Here is an 8328-nt window from a genome sequence, read left to right on the forward strand (position 1 = left end):
TCCCTCCTCCTCCTCACACCCTCCTTCTTTGGAGGGCAAGACAAAAGCAGCTGTGAGAGGGGCCGTCGAGCTTGTAGAGGTTGGAGAGTGCAGCCTGTGCAGTTAATCCTGCTGTGAGTATGGCCATGAGGACAGCATTCCTTCCATTTTCTCCGCTATTACCAGATCACCATAATTAAGTCTTCGGTGTTAACAGGGCAACCAGGCCCGAAAAGAGAGCTGATCTGCACCGGCTTCCTGTGACTACTGATAGAAATGGGGAGGGGGTCCGAAAGACTGAGTATAGGAGAAAAGTCTGAGAATCTACTCCCAGATGCACACCTGTAACACTTGCAATAAGACTCGTGGACATAATATGAGGCTACATGGATGAATACCTGCTAGGCCCACATAAAAACGCAGCCAGACACATAGTTTTTATCCCCAAAGTCAAGGTCAGCATCCTGTTGGTATCACACTCCTAATGGGGTCCTCGCAAATCTTCCTCAGCTCTCTCCTGAAGACAACTGCCCTCTGTTGCGACTGTCAGCTCACAGCATCAGCTGTGATGAAGAGCGGTAACACTGTCTGCAGGTGTGAGGCAGTTAAAACCAGACCAAAGTGGTTCCCAACAACGACATAAAATGCACAGCCTCAAAGGAGATGTAGGCGGTGTTTTTAAAAGGGAGGAGGTTACACCGTTGTCCTGAGGGAGAGGAACGAGCACAGTGTGTGACAGGTTTGGAAAAAGAGCGGGGCAGCAGGGAGGAGAAAATGAGCTTAAAAAGGTGGGCCAAAGAAGAGGGTAGACTGTTGTGCACAAGAAAAAGGGGGGAAAGCGGCAGAAAAATAGGGTAAGAGGAGGGGAAGGGAAGAGCAAAAGGGAGGCAAGGGCGAGCTGCTACACAGGGAGGTAGAGGGAGCGGGAGCGGGAGAGAGGAGGGCCTCTTTGTGGATCATTGACAGATAATGGGCTCATTAGGCCAAACGTAGCTTAAAAAGGCTGTGGCTCTCTAAACAAACAGAACGGGCGCTGAGGAGAGGGACTTAAGCGCCCGACATGGATAGAGATATAATGAGGCCCTCCGCCCGCGTCCTGCAGAGCAAAGGGAAGGCTACCAACTGGCTGCCCGCTCGGATTCCCCAACTATCAGGCAACCTGCTTCAACCCCAGCTGCCCTCAGCTCCATCACTCCCTCAGGTTCTCTATTAAACTTTGTGTCTACGCTTCCATGTTTTTCTTTTTTCTTATTTCTGTCTCTTTGGGCATGTTGAAAGATGAAAGATACATGGAAATTTGAAAAAAGCTTTTCCTCTCTGCTTTGGCCCTCCGTCCACAACAACCTTTTCAAAAATAGTGTCCACAGTGAATAATTTTGAAATGTGTTGTACACCTTTGCTCCTCATGGTTGGGTTTGGGTCAGGCGTCGCAGAGATAACTGGTTGGAGTTAGGACAGGGTTAGGTTGAGGTTAAGCATCACAGAAAATGACTGGTTGGGGTTAGGGATAAATTTGGACTCAGGTTAAGGTAGAGAGCAACACAAATTGATGGGGAAAACAGACTTGGACCCAACACAACTCTTGTGCTTTATCGTCCATAAGGGAGGTCACGGCCAGGGGCTGTGTGACGTAAAACACAGCTTCCTGTCGCCTCTGACCCTCTCTCCGATCACTTACTCTAAATGTGAATATACCTGAGTTACTGATGTCGTTAAATTGTATTGTATGTTCATTTTGTCGTGATTTGATGCACTTCTTACCACAGCAGCGCAGGAAATACTGTTCACCTGGTCCACAGGAGGCGCAGTCAAATCACTTTTTCATACTTGTTCAGTTTTACAACAACAGAAACAGAAAAATATGTAAATGGGACCAGCTTAATTGTTACTTTGGCTGTGCGAAAATACAGGTGATCACGGGTAGCAGCGGCGCACAAAACAGTAGTTTAGAGCCTCATCCTGTCTCATCTGGAGTCTCATTTGTTGCTTCTGTCTGTCCCATTCCGTACCAGATGTTGGCTGTGATGCTCAGTCTTGCTGTTTGCCAAAAGAATGAGGACAAAGAAGAAGAGCTTTGACCATTTTTCCTATGGTTTTGGGATTTTAGCGTGGACAGAGATTTTTCTGAAAACCAGAACACACTAGCGCGGATGCTCACAGACATAGAAATGCTGTTTTTGGATATACCCTGCTTCGTGCGGACGTAGTCATAATCTCTAACACACACAGATACAAACCCTTTTCAACTCCCCTTGCTCCACTTAGTGGCCTGGCCCACACATCAGCCCCCCAAGTCTTACTCATTGTAAGCAGCTCTGTTTATTGACGAGTGGGAAATACTCATTTTGACTCATGCGTTGGATTGGCTCTCCTTCACAAAACACCTGAAGTTATTTATTTTCCGTCACCTTATAAAAAGTAATCAGCATCATACTGTACAACATCAGGCTGTATTATTCACTCGTTAGGCTTAGAAACACAGCACTGTCCTCATCCCTCAGCGCTCCCCGAGGAGCAATATTGCAAAGGAAAACCCTCAAGTGATGCAAATAAAATGTTACTGAGAAGGCAGAAGAAATGTGAGCTGCAGTGTTTAATGCTTGCGGTAAAAGGATGCTGTTCCAACAAAGACGTTTGTGGGAAACTTGAATTCCTATTAAGCAATTGGGATGTGAGTTGCATTGCCAGGAGGGGATAGGCCTTCAGTTGTGTTCACTCAGATGCCATTTACAGTAAAGAACCATCTCTATGCAGCAACTGCTTTGGTGAATAACAAATTCCTTTAGAGGTCCAAATTGATATTGTATGACAGCACATGCGATTGAAGTGCTCCACTGTAGCATACCATTAGGTACCATGGCTGTAAGCAATAACAGAGCAGTTCGCCTTGAACTCCTTTGTAATCAACTCAGGGAAACGTTAACACAGGGCATGGCCATCCAACCATTGAAACTGCCACGAGATTTATAGTGAGACGAAGTAAAGAGGCTGCTGTCTGGTTCTCCAGGAAACCAAAATATCTTCCTCTCCCATTACAGAATGTTTGCCTTTGTTTGCCTTTATTAATACCAATATATTACACTGGGAAAAGCAGGAGAGCATTACTTGGAAGGACAGAATAAAAAATGGAGGTATTGTAAGGGAGGCCGGGGCGGTTTCTGTTCATCTCCAGCTGCTTCCCTGCTCATCACGCTGAGAACTAACATGAAACACACTCACGCTACGGCCTCCTCTCACACACATCTGACATCCATTAAGGATACTGATGGAGGACCAAGCCTCTGAGGGGACTTGCGGTCCCATCTCTCAGCTCCTCTCCTCGAAAAGAAAGGAAGGGAAGGGGGAGGACAAACGAGAATGAAAAAAGGGGACATTTCTGACAGCTAGAAATTGGTCTGAATTTGGCCTACAGTGCACGTTCTCTTTAGATGGGCACCAGCTTCCTCAACATGTGCATAATGTATTTTAGTTCACACTTTCTATGCAAAGCAAAGCTATTTTTACCATGAATATTTTTGGAGTGTTTGACTGTAGCGCTGAAACTGCTCACAAAAAACAGGCAACAAACTAGTAGACAACATTTTAAAAAAATATTTCCAGCCTGGTTACCACAGTGGCAGTTTTACATTGTCTGGAGCAAACCTGTCTTTGAGGATCCCCGGGCCATTCTGTGAAAACATTCCAAAGCTGTCTGTGGGATATGTCTATTCCCTGGGAACTTTTTCCCCGTCAGATAAGTCAACCCTGACAGTGTGAAACACCATCTGAAAACACTGAGGATCAGCCCAACACATGTAGGTCTCCACGCAGGGCCACAGAGGTCCTAAGGGCAGAACACTCACCTTGTAAATGACAGGCAGGTCTAAAGGAGAAGATGTATTCAGGGACAATGCATTATGCATCACTTTTGTGCTTATATAGGGGCTGCCATCATTCCTGGGAGAGAGGGTACGGCAGTTGGTCCGACAGCAGGGCAGCACAGATTTCAACGTGACAAACAAACCTTTTTTACTAGAAGTCAGAAGATGAGAAGATCAATGAACATACTAAATTATTTGTGCCCTAGGATTTCCATGACGCAGAAAACACACATGGGTTGTGGATTTTTTTAGAATTAACTTTAAAAAGCCGGATGTTGCAGAAATTGCCAAAATGCGGATGCATATTTATAAAAATCAGGGTTTTCCTTATCATCATATGTATTTAAGGCAGATTAACAGAATAAACACTATGTTGCTAAGATTTGATCACTTTCTCTCTCTCACACACACACACACACACACACTTGCACACAGAGAGTCATGTCAAAGAGGTCTTCTGAGAGAGAGAGGGAGGCAGCATGCTAGCAAGAGCTCATCACTTCAACAAACTCTCAGAAGTGCAACCGTACTGGCAGATGCACGATGTGAGTTCACTGAAGACTTCATGGCTGTATAAGTGGAGGTTAATTACTCTGTTGGGGGAAAAAAGAAAAAGCTGCGTCCGATTCTAGTCAAGCCTTGTAAACAAGGAGAAGCGATGAGGAGAGTAGCCTCCATCAGGCCGACTTAGCCAGTGTGCTTGATAAAAACTGCTGCAATGTTGTGTCATGTCAAATTCATTGATATTCATTTGAGGATTTTCCACATGAACTCCAGGATGCCACAATGAAGAAATAGCTACCGCCTGTTTGCAACATTTATGCTAAGCTCAGCTAACCGGCTGGTGGCTGTAGCCTTTTCATTAATGGACATACTGCGTGTATGAGAGCCGTATCTCAGCAAGAAAGCAAATAAGTTTATTTCCCAAAATGTCAAACTATTGCGTGAATGCGTCACTTTTGGGACGGAGTTCAGCTGTGAAAAAAGAATGACAGATGCATGTGTAGATTGACGAGGCGAGCATTGGGAGAAAGTGAGCTGGAGGAGGTGTTTGTCTAAACAACGTAACACTAGCTCCCTGTTTGATGTGTATAAAGCTGAGTGAGAGGAACATCACCCTGCTGTCTCCTCTCCTTGTTTACTTCAGTATGTTGCCCCGTCGGGCCACCCCACGTGGACCCCCACACACACATGGGCCCACAGCCCTCACAGGCAAACAGAGGGATAAAGAGAAGGATAGTGTGAAAGAGAGGAAAGACACACCTCATTAATCTTGCTGGCGCTTTCCACTCCACGGCTGTCTGTTTTGCCAGCAAGTTTACTTTTACGTGGAGGTGAAAGTGACTGATACCCAAACGGCCGCCTTAAAATGCAAAATGTTCAACGTCGCTCACAAGTAATCATTTATACAGTTTGTAATGTACACGCCATCCTATTTTCTGAACTCTTTCATGCCCTCTGCATTGCTCTTGTCTCTTAAAATGGAATTTCCTGTATGTTTGGACAAATGCTTTCCCCTGGCTGGCATGTGAAGGAGTGGATCTCGTCTATTATGATGTGCTGAAGAGAGCACATCAAAACTTTCATGTGCAGTTACCGGGTTTTCCAGATTAGTTTCGCTATCTAAAGGTGGCCCTCGTGAAGTGCTGTGACTCACTCACACCAAGTTATTTTACTCAAGTGAACGACGTCTGTCTGCAGACACAAACCAGGCAGGCAGGCTTATAAAAAGGTGCAGCATGAACTTTTGTTCTACTGGAACAGACAAAAACAGATCTGTCAAGGAAGCAGTGGTCTAGCTTTTCGAAGATCGTGGTGACTTCCTTTAGTCTTGTCCTGACTGTGAGGTTTCCAGGCAACCGGTGGAAACACCAGGAAGTTCCTGGAGTCTGGCACATAAATCCCCTTAAAACTGCAAATTGGACTTAAACAAACAAGATATAGCATGTTAATTAGTAAGCTTTGGAAGTGCAGGTTTTTAACCTTTGGGTACGGCCTGGCTTGTTGTTTCCCCTGGTTTCTTCCCATGTCTTTATACTAAGCTAAGATAGCCATGTCCTGGTCTCAGCCTCAAACTGAAAGCATAGACATGAGGGTGGTATTGATCTTGCTATCTAAATTTTGCCAAGAAAAGCATATAAGTGCATTTCCTAAAATGTCAAACTATTCCTTTAACTTTGCTTCTAGGCAACTCTTACCAGCGTAAGTTTTTAACTACATCTTTTTTAATGGTTTTCAAGTCAAATAACAAGAGAGACAACAACACAGACACAAGAGCAAACAATGGACTTGATTATTAAGAGGTCCCTCACGTAAGAACACATTGTAATTAAAATACCACCACATATAAAGGCTTATTATTCCTGACAAGCTCACATTCTCTCACACAAACAAACATGGGGACGGCAGTCAGGCAGCCCATCCCAGGCCAGGCTCCAGTGCGGAGGGATATCAGACTTGTGAATTGTGGCGGGGAGTCTGAATGACAATGGGCCTGGTAGCCCTGGAGGAGATCGTTATGGGCAGCAGGACCAGGCAGCGGCTGCCGTGTGCTGGAGTCAACAGCCCCAATCACCCACCTGGAACCTGGAGCCCAGACAGCCGGGGGGTGGTGGAGCCGCTGGCCTGGCCTCGGCTACAGGGTGCAGGGACGGAGGAGCCCCGGCCCAGACGGATCAACCATTGCTGTGATGTCTCTCTGCTTTAGATCCCGCCCTGTTGTTGACCTGCATGTGCCCCTCCTTTCTGCTATATTTGCCCAAAACCAGCCTTGTTAAAGTCCCCTCCATTTGCTCCCATTTACCAGCTCCTCCTCTTCAGGACCCTCTTGACCACACCCATCTATCCCCACCTAAAACTGCTGTGCTCCAGTTCAATCACCTCTGGATGCGGGTGGAGGTGGAGGCGAAAACCACACATTACATCATGTATTTACTTATCCTGGGTAGCTAGCGAGTGACATGGGGAGCGGAGCTGGGGGGGAAAGGTGAAGGACTCAGGAGTAAATGAGTCATGACCAAAACCAAAGGGTTGGATTCTGGCGACAAGGTTGCTTAAACACCAAAAGGTACACAACACCTCCACAAAGACACCAACATATCTGCGGTTGGAGCATAAAAGTCTGAAAACGTTTCACCTGGGGGTTCATGTGATTGCTGCAGACAAATTTCTAAACTAACCCTCAGAGGCTTCCCAGATGTACACGTCTTGAACGTAACACCATAATGTTTCCCAGAATACAGAGTAAGCACTTTGAGATTATTTGCTATTAATGAAAACAATTAGGGGCTCAGGCTTTTTGGTAGCCTGCCAACTACTGTTTCAACATTTTTTTCCTTCCTTGCAAGTGGAATTTGAACTCTCTAAATTGCTTCCCTTTACTAACAATGCTGTAAACACCCTCCAATCCCCTCTCAAACGTCTGCCCATGGTCAACATCACCTCGGTAACTGCTAGTGACATGTGCCGCCGATCGGCCTTGTAGAGCGTCCAACCACCCCACCTTAGCGAGGTGGTGCAGCTCGGGGAGACCAAACAGACCCGGTGAAGCCGATCAGCAGACTGTTCCATTTACCCTGAGTGTTGGATTTCTTTATTCAACAAAGAGATCCTCCACCCTGAAATAGGTGGCTAAGAGAGGGTGAAACAGAGGTAAAAAAAAAAAAAAAAAAAAAAGGAAGACAGAGGAGGTAAGGAAAGGAAAACAGAATAAGGCAGAGATGGGTGGATGGACTTCCACTCAATCATCTCCCATGTCCCAGCAACCCTTGCCTGTCTGTTGGAGCGGCAATGGCCTGCGTGGAGACATCAAGCACATTCCAAGAGTCGGCCCAATTACGGGCAGATGAGGGGCAGTTCTCTTTGTTTAAGAACAAAGCCAGAAGTGACACAACTGGTCTTTAAAGGGAGCTCTCACAGCCGTGGATGAGGAGAGGGGGGCCCAGTGGGTGGGGGAGGTGACCAGCTGGTTATAAATATCTATTTGGTCAGTTACTGGAAGGAAAATTTGCAGTTTGTTTGTCATCCACTCATCCAGGTGGTGGGCCTGGTGGTTGCAAAACATCAGAACAGAGAGAGCGAGAGAGAGAGAGGCCAACCTGTTTGAGTTTGACTGCCAGAAATGAGGAATTTGACTAATTCTTATATGAAAGCCACATGTCACCCTCTAGTGTAAACCTGCAGAGAGAGAAAGCTCTTGGCAAGATCTCATTGCATACTTAACCCAGTAATTATTCTGGCCGTACAGATTAGATATTGCTGCAATGTGAATTAGTCGTGCACTCACAATTACGCAATCATAGAGCAATTTTTAATCACTTTCATCTGGCAAATACCAATATTACAACATGCATGTTGAGTTGACTGGGCCTGCAGAACGTTCTTCAAAGAGCAAATTAAGAATAATGACAAATAAGTTAAGCATCTTGAAATTTCCTGGATTTTTGCCTGAGATTGTTCTGTTCATAAGTATGAAATGCAATCAGAAGCT

This window comes from Chelmon rostratus, chromosome 15 (assembly GCF_017976325.1).
Source record: "Chelmon rostratus isolate fCheRos1 chromosome 15, fCheRos1.pri, whole genome shotgun sequence".
NCBI lineage: Eukaryota > Metazoa > Chordata > Actinopteri > Chaetodontiformes > Chaetodontidae > Chelmon > Chelmon rostratus.